This window comes from Equus asinus, chromosome 3 (genome assembly GCF_041296235.1).
Source record: "Equus asinus isolate D_3611 breed Donkey chromosome 3, EquAss-T2T_v2, whole genome shotgun sequence".
Classification (NCBI taxonomy): domain Eukaryota; kingdom Metazoa; phylum Chordata; class Mammalia; order Perissodactyla; family Equidae; genus Equus; species Equus asinus.
In genome coordinates, this window is record NC_091792.1 from 121,048,794 (window position 1) to 121,067,672 (window position 18,879).

The following is an 18,879-nucleotide window of genomic DNA, read 5'->3' on the forward strand; positions in this document are numbered from 1 at the left end:
TGGATTTTCCCTAATAAAGTCCTTGCATGTTTAATTTCATCTTTGCATCTGTTTCTCACAGGACCCACACTAACCCCTAATGGTGTTGTCAAGATCATGGACAGCAGAACTCGCTTGTTACATTTGGGTCCATCCCCCTATCACCGCAGAGGATAACTTCATTTCCGTTACTTTGGGCATGTTCATTGACAGACTCTGATTTCTGTTTCTCACTCTGTCCCTCTTGCCAGCATACCAGTGGAATCCTAAGGCTTCCTGATGAGGATCCACTTTTGCTTTCTTATGAAATCTCATGTGATCATTTCCAGGGTAGGACAATAGTGCTAACAGAAGACAGCCATTTACGTGGGGGTAAAGAGAGTAGGTGGTATACAGATTGTATAGAATGGGGACATTTGTAGAAGAGGGGATGGGGACAGTGAGAAATGATAGTAACCAGTTTGGAGAGTTTGGCTTTGAAATGATTGGCACTTGGGACTGACCTGTTCATGACCCCTGGCTATGGTTCCTGGTTCCTTTATCCTGGAGAAGATGCTACCTTGAGATGGATTGAGCATGGCCCAGGAACCTCACAGATCTCCCAACTTCAAGTTCAAAAGTGTGTACAGCAGTCCCTAAGGGTCAAGATGAGGAAGGGACATACCTAGCACAACTACTGTCCCCTCTGCCAAAACCCCACGGTTAAATAACATTGACGAATAGGCACTCTTCTGTTCACTTGGCTTACTGCCACACTGACACTGTAGTCACAGCTGCAAGTTTATAGGTGGGTGAACAGTGTTGATCCAGGAGCAGCCGAATCACCCAGAAGGACTGGCCACCCTGGAGAGACACATTAGTGAGAGTCACCCAGCGTGGGAGTGTGAGGACATCTGTGCAGGACTTGTCAAAGCTGCACTTTAGTCCACCTCCCGGGGCAACTCAGAGAAAGTGAGAGACGACTGGAAGGGCAGCCTCTCCTCTTGCCAAATAAACCATGGCTCAAGTTAGGGGGACTGCCTGAACTGGAAGGACCAGCCTGGCCACCCTGGGCTGATGGCTGGCACTGATATTGACAAAGCTTCAAATTAAAACAGTACAAACAGGGAACTTGGAGAACTGTTAACTGGTTATTAACAGACCGGTTAATAACACTGCTCCTAGCTCTTAACTCTCCCTAAACGTTCACTGAACTGAGCTGAATGGATTTAAAGACAAAATGCAGGCATCTTTTCAAACTTTCTCATATCCCAGGAAGAATGAGTTCCTGGTGTCTTCTCTGTCCTTTGGCCCCTTGGTTGCAGTTGAAGTCAACATTTCCAATTCAGGATTAGTTGAGCTACTCAAAGATGAGGGATTCCAGGAAAGGTCCATGATGATAACAACCCAACATTCTCATAATTGGCAAAGGATAATAGGAGGGGAACGTATCAATTACTCCGTGATAAACTAAATATTGGACTGGAAGTACAACTTCCATGCTGACCTTGGGAGGAGATGGTTGCTCCTGGGGCCAGTTACCAGAGCTCCCTCACATTGCCTGAACCCGTGTTCACTGCCCCACCTCACTTGCTTCATGACCACCAGGAAGTCTATCCTTGTTTACTCCAGGCACCTCACCATGGATTAATGACAGCTACCCATGGGAAGTCAGATCTAAGAAGAGCTGAAAAGAGAAGACACTCATCCAGGTTCAACATCAAGTTGAAAAGGGGCATCTTCACCTGCTCATGATATGAGAAAAGCCAAAGGAACTTTCCTCTGCTGAGACTCTGTTAGTCAAAATCTGACCAAGAGCCATCTTGCCATCAATGGTGAGTGGTTTTCATCATATTCTCTTTCTTGTATTCTTTGACTTAGGAGAATTAAAGGACAGGCTTCTTGGCAATGATCCTCGTTCTGAGGACCTGCCCTTTCTTGGATAGAAGCGAAAGTTCACTGGGAAGGAAAACACTTCCCCACCTAGAAAGTTGGCTTCTTTTGTGCTTGTGACACCCGGGGAAGCCAGCAACATGATTCCTCTCTTGCTTTTGCTTTTTCCACTCCATCCCTTATGGGGACATTTTTTTGGGAGTCACTTTACGTTACTAGTTCTTATGAATTTTCAACTCCCTCAGGAAAAGGTTTGAAGAAGTTGGGCTCTGAGGCCTGGACAGAGCACTCTATTAGACAGCATAAGAGACAGCAAGTGTATGGAGAGTTGCTGTGAGGAAGATGGTAATTTGTTCTTCTTCTCTGAGGACTGAAGATACTAAAAGTAAAATTAAATGGGATTTAAATTACACAACACTTAAAAAGCTTATGAGGTTTGAGGTGGGGATCTTTAAAACAGGTTTACTGGGGGCCAGCCCTGTGGTATAGTGGTTGAGTTGGGCAGGCTCCACTTGATGGCCCAGAGTTCACGGGTTCAGATCCCAGGGGCAGATCTATACTACTCATCAGCTATGCTGTGGGGGCATCCCACATATACAATAGAGGAAAATTGGCACAGATGTTAGCTCAGGGATAACCTTCCTCAAGCAAAAAAAAGAGGAAGGTTGACAACCAATGTTAGTTCAGGGCAAATCTTCCTCAGGAAAAAAAAAGTTTACTGAAGTTGCCAACTCCACCTTAAAGGAATTTCAATTCATCTAAATATCTACAGATGTTACGGTCACCTACAGAGCACAGATCTTTTCAAGTTCTTCCCACAGTGCCAGCCAATCCTGACTGTGGACACATAACTCTAAGACCACATTTGAGAAGAAGTTAGTCTCTCAATCCACTCAGAGAACCCGCCTCCACATTTGTGAAAATTGTAAAGGTGTAAGAGGTCTCTGGTTCTCTAGGGTGACACACACAGAATCCAGAAACACATTAGGTCCCTGTTCCCATTGGCCTCCCTCTCTGCCCAGCCCTACAAAGCTAAGGGCCAAGGTGAGGCTGTGTGGGGCCTGGGCAGTTTACAGGCTATAAAGTCAAGAGGACCCACCCTCCAGTGTTGGCCCCATCACTTACTTTCTGGGTGAACTTGGGCAAGTACTTTTTAACAACTTGGATTCTTTAAATGAGAAGAACCAAGCTGATCTTCCTCTTTCACACAACTGCAGCTGTACCACTCCTCCACTTCCACCTTGGGCTTTAATCATTGGGCTATAACTCTGCTTCTCCATTGACTGTAAGTTCCTGAAAACAGAGATTCATCTCATCCTTGACACTGATTGGCATATTAACAGTGTTTAATACATTTGTTGAATAGATAAATAAATGAATGAATGAAAGAATAATGAATGTCTAGATTGTAGCATAATTATGAAAATTAAACATAAGGGGCCAGCCTGGTGGCATAGTGGTTAAGTGGGCATGCTCCACTTTGGCAGCCTGGGGTTTGCATGACATGCTGTGGCGGTGTCCCACATACAAAATAGAGGAAGATTGGCACAGATGTTAGCTCAGAGCCAGTCTTCCTTACCAAAAAAAAAAAAAAAAAATGTAATGAAGTTACTTTCCTTCCCAAAGATTACAGGCCTAGACTCCTGGGAAAAAGAAGGGATACCTCAAGATCTAACCTAACAATAATCCCCTCCCTTCCCTCACTCCTCCCCTTGTCTTACAGTCATCTTCAGTTCTTTTAACTGATATTTATCAAAGGCAATGGGCTGTGTTCCTTCTGGGCACTGGCTGAGTCCTGAGGATCTATGAAAAGTCATGTTTCCTACCTGGCAGTCTAGACAGGAGGCAGTCTTTAAAAAATTACGATCAGGAAAATAACTGCTGAAGTAGAGCATGTTGAGAGTCCAGAGCAGGCAGGGCTATCTGCTTGGGGAAGTGAGGGAAGGTTCTGTAAAGGAGGAGGCATTTGAGCTGAGCCCTGAAGGTGGCGTAGGAGCTTCCCAAGCCAAGGGAGGAGTAATGCCTGAGTCTCAGGTCTGCCTGTAACCAGCTGGGCATGTTAGACAAGTTTACGTCTCAGAGACTCGGTTTCTTTATCTGTTTACCAGCATTGGCTCGTGGGATTTCTGCCAGGATTCCATAAGAGAACGCGTAAAAGCGTATAACATCAATCCAGGCAACGGTAGATGAAGGACAAATGTTAGGATGGTGCTGTGTGGGTAAGAGCCTAGAAGTGAGAGACTCTGGTTGTTATGGGAACCCATCAGTTTTTTGGGGGGGACTCAAGGGGGATCCCAATAAACAGTGCCTCTCTTTCCCACCTGGGTCTGGCATAATTTGAGAAAATTTAAAAGAGTAATTATGGAGGCCAAAATATCACCTTTTAAATGGCAATTGCTAAATTGGAGAACAAGGCCTGGAACAAGGGAAAACAGAGCTTGAAGTCACCCAGATTGGGCAGATCTGGGTATGACAGCTTCTCAAACAGAAGCCTGTCCAGGAAAGACTCAGCATGGAGCAGCAGAGGAAAATCGGCGTACTCCCAAGATGGGGGTGGGGGGCACAAAACGGAGCTTGCCCAGTTGTTCCTTTCCATGTTTCAGGTCAGAGACTCTCAGGGGCAGAGTGAGTAAAACGTGGAGGGAGCACGGTCAGAGTTTGCTTTGGAAACCACTTTCCTGTGGAAATGGGGGTGTAGGGGAGTGCTCCCTTCTAACACAGTGTTACTAGGGCATGGGGGCTGGGGATGGTTGGTATTCTGTGGATGGAAAGGACAAGGAGATGTGATGAGGCTTGATAGCCAGGCAGGGGCCAGACCATGAAAAACTTTGCATGCCAGGGAAGGCAAATGAACTGAAGGTGGGATGACCACTGAGAGAAAAGGAAGAGGCACTCACCAGTCGTGCCAAGGAGAGCGAGCAGGGCAGCCAGCATTCCAGAGCATACATATACAGTGGCACCAATCTTCATGCTTGTAGAAGAGAGAAGGCTAGTGCCGTGGTTCCACCAGGCCATGAGGAAGTTGAAGATGCTGGGAGGGAAGTAGGATCTGGGCCAGATAGGCTTGAAGTGGAAAAAGTAGGGAAAGAATATTCTTGGGCAGCCTCCAGGAGTCCAGGAACCAGGGATCACAATCAATTCAGAGAAGAAAGCAAAGTTTGAGTAAGGGAGTGAAAAATCTGAATACTTAAGAGAATACAGAAGAGGGGCCAGCCTGACGGTGTAGGAGTTAAGTTCGCACGTTCCACTTTGGCAGCCTGGGGTTCGCTGGTTCAGATCTCAGGTGTGGACATGGCACCGCTTGGCAAGCCATGCTGTGGTAGGCGTCCCACATATAAACTAGAGGAAGATGGGCAAGGATGTTAGCTCAGGCTAGTCTTCCTCAGCAAAAAGAGGATTGGCGGCAGATGTTAGCTCAGGGCTAATCTTCGTCAAAAAAAAAGAGACTACAGAAGAGAGTAGCATTCTCAGGTTTGTTTGAAATGGAAGATTTGGGGATGATAAGGAGATCCAAGGGGTGGCCCAGAGAATGGACAGCTTAAGAGGAATAAAGGTAAATGTCCTTATAGTTGATGAGGTCAAGGATGCTGGAAGGGTCATCCGCAAGGACACAGAAGCTATCAGGATGAGGCCAAAGTTAATAAGGAGAACAGACATTTTACATCTTTGATATATGGTGATGGGTCAACTATAGAAGTTATTCCATAAAGGAACCAAGAAAGATACAAAGATATGGCAACCTTCAAAACAGTAACAACCATCACCAAAAAATTGAATAAGCTCCCTGGTTTATGCAAGGATGGAGTCATATAAACATAAAGACATTTACAGCTGTGGAATATAGGCCCTGTGACAATTACAGAGGCCAACAATGAAGTCCTTTTTTTTCTACTAAAGAAGCATGTGCTGGCCACAAATATGAGTAGTAAACCTTCATAGCATGTGTGACATCTCTTCGTAGAACGTGTGACATCTTCAGAAACTGATGCACTCCCTCTCCCCTAAAAAGCACCCAAACCAGAGAAGTGTCTGCTCCTAAACTGAAGATCCACAGAGTATTCTTGAGGCTCCCCTGCAAACCAGGCAACACACGGGCTGTGAGTTTGTGAGAGAGATGCAATCTCTTCCACATACACAGAACCAGATGGCATCCATCACATCAGCTGATATTTGTGATTATTACTATTATTTTCCATAATTGCCCTCCTGGGATCTGCTTATTTGCATCATGCTAAGTACTTGTAAGTAGCCAATGAAAGATTTGGAGCTAAGCTAGTTTTTTTTTAAAAAAACTGAGGCCAATATGATGGAATGTTTACAGCAATTCCATCTCATCATGCTAAACACTTTCATCCAAAGAGGCTTTTTCTAGAGATCCCTTTTATTAAAATCAGATGGAATCTGTTCTCTTTGGTGGTGGCATTCGGTCATCTCAGACAACTCTACAAATATACCATGAAAAAAGAAGAAAGGAAGCAAACAAGAGCAAAGTAATTCAGATGAATCGCAAGGTATGGCCTTAACAATAGGTTCATGGCCAGGAGTAATCCTCGAGAATGCCAGCTTTCATTGTGGTGATCTGGAAGAAAAGAGCTTTGAACAGAGGCCTCCTTTCCCCCCTTTAGATTTCCCTGTCAAGAGACATAAAAGAATTCAAACTAATCAAAAAGCCCAAGTCAGCTGGCTGGTTAACGAGGACAGGCCCAACCTTGAGTTCAGAGAGCTTTCTAATGCATTCCACCTGCCTCCCCAAAGAACAAAGTTTACAGGACATATTGACTGCAAAGGAGGCTTGCTTCTAAAGAGAGAGATGGACATATGGTAGCCGAAATGGCATCCCATGGAAGTTTAGTTCAACACTGAAAACACTGTCACTCTTAACAAATTACCCCGTGCCCAAGATACTGAATTTCTTTCTTTCTTTTCTTTTCTTTTTCTTTCTTAAGCTGTTTAATCATCATGAGCAAAGTAACTGGGAGTAATGTGGGGACCTGATGCAGTCGGCCCTTGAGGCGCTTTATAATTGGGTCCCACCTCACCCATCCAAGTTTAGCACGTGAGGGATCCCCTTCACCCCAGCGGGGTGAATATTTCATCATTTTTTCCCTCCTCCCCCACCGCCCAACTCCCTCCTCAACACACACAGGCTAGGACCATCCCTGCCTCCACCTGTGCTGCTGCCCTGCCTGTAACTGGCTGCCCGTCTCACCATCTCTCCACATCCTTCGAGGTCCTCTTCATGTTCCATTCTCCATGAAATCTGCCTCACTGGCACCAGCCAACAGCAACCATTTCCTTTCCTGACTATCCCTCCCACTTACTGTCAACCAGGGATAGAAATTGCTACTGTGCTTGGACTTATACCTTAAAGATTCCGAGGTTACCTCTGAGCTCAAGGGTGCCATGGCCTTTTAGCAATGACAGTGAGAATGGTATGGGAGGAGGGCATGGAGCAGTGTGTGTCTAGCATTTGCCAACCCTGGTCTAATGACCTAACTTGGCAGTGGTTTGTATTGGGGCTTAATTTTACATCATCACATTTTATCCAACTGTATGTTGTTCTATGTTTTTATGGTCATTCTGATAAGATTTTCAGATTTTAAATGGATAGACTGTTGAAGTTATAGAGAGAAAATGACCATAGAAGATGTCATAGAAAGTCACAACTGAGCATTCTGGAGGGGGTCCTCAAGTTGGGGCCCTTCCCTTCTTGAGGTTGGTTTGATAGGCCCCCAGAAGATGATTTCAAGTATGCACCCGGGGGTGATGGATTTCCAAGTGTGTTTTCTCATAAATATATGTATAAATGTATCCATATGTACATACGTTCTATAGATATATATACTCAAGGTATAAACCAGATTACTCATGCATTTGCAATTGGAGACATTCCTTCCCAGAAACTATACTTCCCAGGGCTACTTCCAGAACACACTTTCTTCTGAATAGAGGATAGTTAAGAAATTTGATTAGTGTCCAGGGAGTTGTCCAGTGAGCAAGAAATCAGAGCCTTCCCTGCTTTCTTTCTAGTGGTTAAAACTACTCCGGCCCTTCCACTTGCTGGCTGTACCATCCTTAAGCAAGTTCTCAGTCTCTCTATGCCTTGGTTTTTCCAGCTGTAAACAGAAATAGTACCTAACTTATAGGGTGGTTGTAAAAAGTGCTTAGAACAGTAAGTAGCACCTACTAAGCACTTATTTGATGCTAGTTTTTTTATAATTATTGTTTATATCTTTTCACCAATACTTTAGAGATACCATTTCCATAATAGTGCAACAGCTCTAATGGAATAATGAGGCGTATATTGATTTTTTAAACCTTTAAAGATTATTCTAAATCCAGGAGTATCCAGATGCATCACTTGGGATGGCCGATTGTGTGAAATACGTCTAGTTTTTACTCTTCTTTTATACACCATACCTGGGAGTGAACTCCACTCCTGGCTCAACTCTTGTTCTCATTTTTATTCATCAGACTATATATGCAGACAGCTGCGTGTATATGAATACAGCAAGTGCGGCCCCATAGCCTTGAGGCCTTTGGATAAAGCTTTATGCACTGTTACTTCCTGCAAATTCTTTTCCCCTGCACCCCCTCCCCTGACTCCAGGAACCTATCAGTGATTCCCGCCTCCCAAGTCAGACCTGGTGCCCTTGGAAAAAGGTGAGGCATGACTGACACACAGGGTAGGCAGGCTGCCTCGAAGAAGAATGCTGGAGGCAGGCCTTCCAGGTGATTCATTAGGTGGCCAGGCTCACCCTGCCCCTCCTCCTCTCCCAGGGGACACCCTGTCAGAGGGAAGGAGAAGCCTTTGTTTTGCTGAAGCTTCCCAGTCGAGTGTCACACTGGTGGACTGGTACTTCTTCCTGAAAGACCTGCATGTGAGAGCTAGGCAGCCTTTATCTTTTTGCTGTGTGGTTAATAAGACAGGGGTAGCCACACCTACTTTAGTTTCTATTGAATAAAAATGTGAATGGGGGATTTGTGTGTGTGTGTGTGTGTGTGTGTGTGTACAACTCTCTTCAAAGTCCCCAAGTTCCCAGATGGGGAAGGTAGTTTAGAGCAGTCTGTGACCACTGGAGAGGACAGCTCACCCCACACCCCATGTCCTTGACTAGAATTTCTCCTCCTTCCCTCCCTGGTCGTTTTACAAGGTATTGAATGACTGACTGCATCCAGTCAGTGTCCAGGCCAAGAGACCTGCATCAAGACCTACCTTCCTTCCTTCCCTCCCCCTCGCCCCTCCCCCTCCCATTTATTCTTCTTCCTTCCCCCTCCCCTCAGCCAAAACACCAACCCACCAGACGATCAAAAAACCTCTAAAGTAGTACAGCCTTAGAAAGTACAGAACCAAAGTATTTCCAATATCAGGAGGAGGGAACGGAGGGGAAGAAGGAGACAGAATAAGAGGAAAATAGGAATTTCAACAGTTTTTTTTTCCTTCAAGAGAAAAAAATATCTTTCTGGGCAAACAGGCCATCCTCCTGGGAGGGAGAGCCCGCAATTTCCCCAGGTAGCACATTCCAGAGAGTGAATAAATTGTCCAGAGATGCTGGGAGGGGGCCACAGATAGACACAACGTTTAATACAAGGATGGGAGTTGTTTACGATCCTCCGAAAGATACCAAAGGGTTGAAGAGGCGGGCCCATCGCTCAGAGCTGCGCTGTGGGTCTGGCTGAGCTGTAGGTCTCTGCCTGCTGGGAAAGCTGAAGCAACGCTGTGGCTTGCCCAGGGTCACACACCAAGCTTGGGACAGAAATAATTCTGATTCCTCCTTCCTGGCTCTCACCGGCAGTCAACGCCACCTTATTACTGTGCTATCATTCGAATCTGAATCATTTAAATGGCTCCTAATTGCAAGCCAACCGAGAACTGTAACCTCCGCGTGACTCGAAGTGCCAGGCAAGTGAGGTGGGAAGGACAGAAATTTTACAGACTCCTGAACGCGGAATTAGGATGCTGGGAGGGGGTGGGCGTAGGGAAAAAGTGTTTGAAAACCAGACTTTAAAACTGCTGACAAGTACCATATTTAGATTTTTTTTTAAATGAATTTGAAATGTCACCTCCAATTTGTGATCGTGTTGGAACAGAGAAGCACTTGGAATTCAAATGGATGCCATTCAAAAAGGTGTTTGGGGGTAAATCTCATATTTTCCGAACACTCAATCTTCACACACTTCCTTTTCATGCCCACTAAATTACCGTCTCGTTTCGGTGTTTAAACTTCCTTTTTAACTCTTTTGTAAGCAGCTGGTGGGAGGCAGGGCCCCGGGGAAGCAACCAGGCCTATAAATTCAGCTCTGTCCACGGGGCTGGACACGTGCTCTGAAAAGAAAGTAAATTCCATCTGGCAAATTGCTCTAACTGATTCATTTGTCCACGCAGAGACGCCACCTACTTGCTCGCAGGTATTCAGGTAAATGACAGGGGGGCGGGACCTACTGACTGTTTCAATAGCTAAGGTCCCAGCAATGTTTTATCTGTCCAGGCTTCCGTGATGTCACCCATTTCCTGGTCCCGATCGACCAGTGCCCTCCTCCTTCCTTAGGCACCTGTGCGCGGAGGTTGAGGCTGGGCACTGCTCAGGCAGCGCAAGGAGCTGCGGGATTCATCCGCAGGGCAGGAGAGCTGAGGGGCTGCCGCTCTGAGAGCCCCAGACGGACGCCTGACAAGGTGAGCTGAAACCTCTCTTTTCCTCTCCGGGCATTTAGACCACCGGCCCCTGAGGGATCTGAACGAGGAATCTGAATGAAAAACACAAACTGAAGGGCTCAGCTCTGGGTGTTTGTCCCAAAAGGAAAAGCCCTTTTGAGGAAGGACCGAGGAGAGGGATGCCTTTGACATTTTGGTTGCCCAGGAAAGTTCTCCAAGGCCAGATATTTAATCCTTTTTGTTTCTCCTAATCATTAATCCGGCCTCTGCTTGTCTGGGAAGTTGATCTGATTTTTTTTTTTTAAACCCTGGAGTGGAGACTTTTTTGAAACTTGACTCAAAGGTACAGACCTGTTCAGCCCGTTTAACGCGGGTTGGGAGGCCAGCGCCGACTGAATTCAGAGTTGCCTTATTTGCCTTACTTTCTGCATTCGTCTTACCAGAGGCAATTTTAGTCTAAACCTGTGAGACATCCCTAAATTTCCTCGGACGTCCTTGTCTGAGGAACAGGTAACATCTGTTGCCCTGCCCAGAAGCCCTCCACTCCAGTTTGCCTTCCTCTTTATTCTCTAAAAAGAAGTCTGCTGTTTTCTTTGTTCTTGGTGGAACACTCTTTTTAAAACCAGTTTGCAGCCTGGACTAGAATTGTTGACATTCAGACCTGGACTGGCTGCATGCTGACCTTCAGTTAAAGATTATTTCCTCAGGGCTTAGAAGAATGTAGGTTCAGATCTGATTTTTAATTTTTTTGAACTCTTCCACTTTTTCTCTCTCTTTTTCTTTTGATGGCAGCTATACCAAGGAGATTGTTCTGCCAGGACCTGACTTTTTTTTTTTGAGTAATTTTACCTCTAGGATCCATTTTTGTTTTCCTCATCCTGTTCACACAGCCTGTACTTCTGTTCTCATCAGCCCAGTAGCCACACTCTATACTCAGTGCTGTTGTTGGTGAAAAGGAAAGAAACTATATCCGAATCTAGGTCTCGGCTGGGATGAGCTGGAAAACTTGGGGAAAGAAATCGACCTGTGAAGGAGGCATTTCATTCTAGATTCCTTCCTCGGCGATTTTTCTGAGATTTCAGTTAGTAAATTCTATTTGCAAGGGAATAACCTGTTAGGAATTATGCTCCTATTCATCCTTCCAGAAATTCAAAGTGCATGTCAATTCTCCAAAAGCGTAAATTGAAACAAGCTGAGAAGTTTTTTTGTCTCAGTTGTTTCTCGCCACTGAGAATCTGCCCCGCACCGGCTGCCAATTTCTTCTTACTCCTTGGAGAATTGTATTGTTCTTAAGATTGGCACCTGAGCTAACAGCTATTGCCAGTCTTCTTTTTTTCTTCTTTTTCTTTTTCTCCCCAAAGCCCCCCAGTACATAGTTGTATACTCTAGTTGTGGGTCCTTCTAGTTGTGGCATGTGGGATGCCGCCTCAGAGTGGCCTGATGAGTGGTGCCATGTGCACGCCCAGGATCTGAACCAGCGAAACCCTGGGCCGCTGAAGTTGAGCGCGTGAACTCAACAGCTCAGCCATGGGGCCAACCCTGCATTGTTCTTTAACTGACCTTTATGTCTCTTCTTTTCTCCTGAGCATGTGTTGGGGTGGCGGCTACTTCATGTCCCATGCTAGTGTTCTCACTCGGTTCAGAGTTTTGTCAGCAGAGGAGACGAAAAGATCTCTCAGATCCTGAATCTTTCAGATAAAAATGTGTCTTCAAAGTCACAAATCTCTCCACATGATTGCCTTCTTTCTGGTTTACCGTGGTTCCCTCATTCTTTGTACAGTTAATTTATGATTAAACAAATCACTTGGTCACTATATGCCAGCATCCCTGGCTATTAAAGGAACAAAGCTGTGGATACCATACCCCCAGGTATAAGAAAAGAAAATAATTACAGATCCCGGAATTCAGAGTCAGATTATCTAGAATGCAGTTGGTCTGTTGGATAAGTTGCACGTGAGTATTGTCCAAACGAGTTAAAAGACCCACAGTGGTTCTCTTCCTATAGTAACTCCATCCCTTGGTTCAAGTGGCAATGAGGCCTGATTGAAAATGTACAGTCTGTTCCATTTACATCCTTGAGCAAGTTACTTAATTTCTCTGACCTTCGGTTTCTTCATCAGTGAAACAGGAGGTAATAATCCCTTACCATACAAAGTGGTCATGAGAAGTAAATGAAGTAACATATATGGAGCATCAAGCCACCAATGTTTGGTGCTAGGTGGGTGCCTAGAAAAGGCCGGGTCCATGCTTCTTGAAAGCATTTTCCTGGGTTGCTTAGAGGAGGTAATCTGACCCTACTGAGATAAACCATCTTATGTGGTTGCAATTGTTAGGAACCCTCATAGTTCTTGTTATGGTTATTAATTGTAAGTAATTAACTCCAGTGTTAACAGTTCAGAGAAAGAAAACAGGCAGGAGGCAGGAGAATGCTTAAACTATGTCATTAAACAGGCTGGACAGATTGGTCTCTGCCAGCCTCCCAGGCCGTGTTTAGGAGCTGCTGGCCACTTCTGTCACTCCTGCCTTTCCCCACAACAGACCCACATAATGTGGTCCTTCACAGGCCTTCAGGGGAAATGTCCTGTTGTCATTTGCTATCATCTGACTTGGCAGGCAGCCCTTTCTGCTTTCAATTGTGCTATCTCCAGGGCAGACTGAGCTTGGTCTCCTCTAATCTGGCAGATAAACAGCCTTCGCCACAGCCTGGCAAGCTGCCGTGCCAAGACGCCAGGAGCAGGAGGCAGCTGATTTGGAGCCTGCAGTATACTGTGGAAGGGGGCTTTGTGGATCCTTTGGCTATGATTGCCCCCGTACTGGAATATCCTGTGCCCTTTGATGACCTTGAGTCATTGCATAAGAGCAAGAGTGTTCTCTGGCCCCTGGGACCTACTACAGGTCTCACCTTGTCCTGAAATGATAAGACAGGTTTTCGTCGTTCAAGAGCAAGGTAACAGCCTAGTAGATTGAGGATGGGTTCATAACTTTGAACCCACAACTAGCTTGCTTAGGGGATCCTGGGGAAGAACCTCAACCTTCCAGTCCGTCAGTTTCCTTGTTTACCTTTTCCCAAAAATGGGATGCTACAATAGTGTATTTCACACCCACCCCCGGGTCCCGTAACTGACGCTAGGTGGGCTGCATACCTAGTGAGTAGGTCAGACTGACTGCAGGGGAGTGGGCAATGCCTCACTAGGAAAGACTAGTCCAATTTATTCAGTTCTAGGTGGAACAGTGCCACTGCTTTACAGTAGTGGTCTGCTCTCTGGTGTCAGACTCCCTGGGTTCAAAACCCAGCTCTACCTTATACTAACTATGTGACCTGAGATGGGTTATTCAACCTCACTTGACCTCAGCTGTAAAGTAGGCTTATTGTGAAGATGAAGTGAGTTGAAATGTGTAAAGTGCTGGGAATCGTACCTGGCATAATGTTGGTATTACTAATATTATTTTCTTGAAATGAAGGCATAGTGGGTGGAATCAGACAGATCTGGGTTTGAGACCCAGTTCTGCCATGAATTACTAGACTACATAAGTTACTTCATGTCTCCTTGTCTCAGTTTCATCATCTAGAAAATGGAAAACTCAGTGCTGTTTTGAAGAATAATTGAAATGGTTTCATGTGAAGTGCCTAGTTTGTAGAAAGTGCTCGATAAATGTTAACTCTTGTTATATTATTATAGAAAACAATTATTATGCTGGTTCGACATCTTAGGTCGGGCTGCAGTTTGGATATAATAATGATGGAAACAGTAGTAAGTTGAGGACCAAAGTCTCTGAGCAAAACAGATTTCCCGAAAGGCCCCCAAAGGCTTAGAAGGAAAACCAGTTAACAAAGATTATCTTGTTTATCTTGGAGTTCCAGGGCAAGGCAGCTGCCAGTTGAAATGCCTGGTCCTTTGCAGAACTGTGGGCAGTAGGGTTCTGCGATGTAAATAAACAGTGGATTTTCCCGGAGTCATGATTCCTGGCTTCCTGGCTTCCAGTGTCTCCTTTTTAGATTTGAATTCCTCACTTAAAGTGGAGAACAGAGGGTCTGCTAGGATTCTGACTGCTTAAAAGGCCGTTATCTAAGATGCTGCCAAGAAAGGACAGATGAGGGAAGCTCTAAGATGTGTGTTCCTCATTGCCTCGGTATTCATGGACCTCCTGGCAGTGTAACTATTCCTGATATTTCTGTGCTGGCATTACTTGGACTCACTTTGATGTGGGTGGCAAATGTGTTGTCCTCTGACAGTGCCTCCAAAGCATCAAGGGCTTTTCAAAACCATTTGGAAGGAAGACTATATCACTCTTCTTGGGCTAATGGAATTTAACCATCTACTATCCCCCCAAAATAAGGGTTAACATGAAAACTATACAAGTTGCTAAGCACAAAAACTTGGACTGAACTGAAATCAGAAACAAATGTTGGCTGTTTCCTGTAAATCTTACATTCACCATTTCCTCTTGTCTCATTTTGTTCTAAGTGACACAAGGATACTACCGTGACCTATTGCTTAGTTAACCAGAGACACAATTCAGATCAATATAAGGAGGAACTTTCTAAGAATTAGAGCCTACTGGAAAAATCTAGTACGTTGCCTTTGGAGTACTGAGTTCCCTGTCGCTAAAGGTGATTGTTTTTGGTATATTCAGTGCCTGGTACGTGTTTGCTGAATGAATGAATGAATGCCAAAGAGGATTTCTGTTTCTTTAGCAGCACATCCGCTCTTCTGTAAAAGGAAGATTATGTCACTGATCTCAGAGATCATTTTAAGGATTAAATGAGAAAATGTATGTGAAGTACCCAGCACAGTTTCTTGCACCTAGTGAACTGCTCATTAAGTAGTAATAATTACTATGTTTTACTTTATATTATGTTCTAGAAAGGAAGGGAGAGAAGGGAGTCCTCCTTCAGATAGAGGATAGAGAAGATGGCCTCCAGATTTGCGATTTGCGGTCTTTATGATACTCTTAATTCCTACTCTCTTCACCCCTGCCCTTCTTCCTCTGCCTTCCTAAAAGAACTCCTCCTCCCTGCTCTAGGGAGCCACACTTCTTGACATGGTGAATTAACGAGTACACTTCTAACAGTGTCAGTAGGTTCTGTCCATCCCAATTAACAGAGGCATTTTTGTTTACATCATTAATTTGTGCCTTGGAATGTGTGGGCTTAAATTCCACCATTATTTTCCGGTGACTCTTATTTGCTTTTTGTGTTTGATGCATTTGTCACACAGGGACACAAAAGACCTTACCAACAGCAGAGTGGAAACTCTCCAAGAATTTTCTTTAATAGCTTCTTGGCACAGTGCGTGGCAACAGCACACGCGTGATGGTGAGGCCTAAATATGTCATTGCTATCTGTTGAGATGATTTGCATAACTTGCTGATGACTGCTTTTGTCAGTCACGTGGCCTTTTTTGACTAGAACACTGCATGCTTAGGCTCCCGCATACTCACGTTAATGCATGAATCACCTAGTGTTTTCAAACTCCTCATTAAGTATTATTGTTATACTTGTGTTACGTCTTCTACAACACACACACCCTCAGCCATTCTGTCTGTGCCCCTTTTCCCCTTGGGGCCCTTGCAAATTTGGTGTAACAGTCATCTCTAGAGGCATCTGTATTCTAACTTAGTAATGGGTTAAATGAAATTATTACATTTTTATACCAGGGCAGAACTGCTGTCCCTAAGTATGTAGTAGTCTAAGTGGCTGCCACCCCAACGTATTTTCCATATCCCTAAGCCATGTAGAGAAGTGTTGGATCATTGGGAATGTTCACCCTATTCCTGAGGGGAATACTTCTGGAAATACATAGCCCCCTGTTAGTTTCCTGGGGCTGCTATAATGAATTACCATAAACTTAGTGTCTTCAAACAACACAAGTTTATTCCCTCACAGTTCTGGAGACCAGAAGTTTGAAATCAAGGTGTTGGCAGGGCCTCACTTCCTCTGAAGGCTCTAGGAGAGGCTCCTCCCTTGCCTCTTCTAGCTTCTGGTGCCCCCGGGCACTCCTTGGCTTGTGGCTGCATAGCTCCAATCTCTGCTATCTTGTATGCCTTCTCATCTGTGGCTGTGTCTTATCCTCTTCTGTATCTTATAAAGATACTATAAAGATGTCATTGGATTTAGGGCCCACCCAGATAATCCAGGCTGATCTCATCTCAAGATCCTTAACTTAATTACATCTTCAAAGACTATTTTTCAAATAAGATCACATTCACAGGTTCTTGGGGTTTAGGATGTGGACATATCTTTTGGGGGGGGGCATCATTCTACCCACTAAACCCCCCAACTGACATTTAAACACACAGGACCCTCCCACTGCTTATGGAGAGATTCCTTGTCCACTTGGGCACTGAAATATTGGGCAAAATACAGGCAAGGAGAGTTAGAATTGGCAACTATCACCACTACCATTGTTTATTTCTATGTTCAAGGCACAATAGTGTTTTATATTCTAAAGACTCTTTATGTTCTTTCACTCCATAGTGTGATTATTTACAAAACACATCAGTAAAGGCCATCTTAGGTCACAATAGTAGACAAGTAATATCCTGGTTAAAGAAGGGATCACTTCACTGAAACCTGAGCCCATCAAATCACAACTGGGTAAGAATTCACTTCCAGGTGCCGTGTTTTCAAAGCGACTTTAACAAACTAGAGGGCATCCTGGGTGGACTCTTTACCACCACCTGGACTACCTAGGAAGACAACTGGAAGAACCAGAAACAAAAAGAAAAGACAAGGGAGAAATCACCAACACTGTCTTTAATTTGGGGGGCTGTCATGTTTTGAGGGCGTGAATGTGATCTATGTTACACTGAAAGGCAGAACAAGGGCCGAAGGTCACAATAACGAGAGGGAAGCATTCAGCTGCTAGAAAACTGATGAGAAACACATCATTGGAGGTGTTTCAAACAGAAGCTGGTAAGTCATCCTTCAGGGATGTTATAAAGAGGATTCCCACACTTGGTGAGAATCTAAGATCCTTTTCCAACTCAAAATCCTGCAACTTCTAAATAAGTAATTTTAAAATCTCAAATACAGATCATTATGTGGGAACACCCAGTGCCAGTGTGTGTATTCCTCTTCCTTGATTGAGGAGTTTGCTGAGGTTCTTCCTCTCACCTGGATTTCTTCCCACTTGTCCAAATCCCATTTATCTTTCACGATCCTCCCTGAGGACCGTCTATTCCATGAACTTTACTTGACTGTTTTGGGCCATGCTAAACTGCTCTCTTGTCCCTTTTCCTCCAACGTTTTTTCCTGGCCCCTATTTTGGAGGACCATACTCATTGTCATACTCTTGTGTATTCTCTTGCAGTGTTTTAACATTTTTTTCTATGTGTAAGCTCCATTTGCCTAATTAGACTTAAACTCATTGAAGAAGAAATTGAATTCCCTATGGAAACTCCCACAGAATTCAAGACAAATGCCAGGCATGTAATAGGTGATCAATGAATACCCGTAGAATTGAAAGACAGTAGAAAAATGGTGAGAATTAAAAAATCTTCCTTCATCTTGTCCTTTCCTCCATAAAACTTGGTTACCTGTTTAAAAACCATCAGCATTTCCAGAATATGTTTTTCAGCCTTGGGTGGAAAAGTGCCAGCTTCTTTTCCATGCTTCTCCTCTGACATCAGCCCTTCCCAGGATCCTATGGCAACTATTTGCATGAACAGAACCCTTGGTCAATGCAAAATACTCTGCCTTCATTTTTGTTGTTGGCAGAGGGTCTGCTCCATTTCAGCATGTTGATAGATCAAGAACATGGAAGGACATCTTTTCTGAGACAGAGTTCTTACAAACAAACCCAGGTATGAAAAAAATACCATGGTACCCCAGGGGAAAGGCAGTAAAATCTTCTGTCAAGAGAGGCAAAGCTCCTCTCTAATGGGCTTGTGAAAGACTGTCCTTGGCTTCTAAAACGTCTATCTAATTAGCTAGCCACTTGGGACTTTTTTCACTTAATCGCTTCCCTTGTTTTTCCCACTTTCTGAATATCTATGTTCTCAGTTGTTGACTCCAGATGTATTACATTGTCTCCTCTTAGTTCAATTCTCCTTTAATTTCCTGACGAAATTTCAACCTCTTTAAAGACCATTTATATATTTTTTTTTTCTGTCATTTCTGGTGTTGGCAACACTCTGCAGGCTAGTGTCGTTCACAGGTTTTGTTAAGGAATTGCCTCCTCCCTCTGGAGATCATTGATGTAGATATTAAGCAGCAGTAGAGCTCACCCCGACCATTGCAGCAGCCTGTAAGTCCTGCCCTCTTCTGCTCCCTCTGCTCCTCCTCTGCAATGTACATGGCGCCCCTGCCCCCCCAGCCCCCACTTCCAACCCAGGCTCTTTGTTCAAAGACAGTTTTTATCCCATGTGTGACT

General features: G+C 44.5%; 1 protein-coding gene across 4 annotated transcripts in view; it reads left to right on the plus strand.

Annotated features, from left to right (window-relative positions):
- LNX1 (ligand of numb-protein X 1) overlaps window positions 1-18,879 on the plus strand; it is a 175,792-nt gene that overhangs the window by 50,545 nt on the left and 106,368 nt on the right. Inside the window, exons 2-3 of one of the 4 annotated variants that reach the window (XM_070505873.1) lie at window positions 1,591-1,793; window positions 10,341-10,525. The exons of 1 other annotated variant lie outside the window; for it this stretch is intronic. The gene's annotated coding sequence lies outside the window, so the exon portion shown is untranslated. Of the gene's footprint in view, window positions 1-1,590; window positions 1,794-10,340; window positions 10,526-18,879 lie in introns of those variants that run through there. 2 more of the 4 variants (XM_070505875.1, XM_070505874.1) reach the window with 2 other exon arrangements.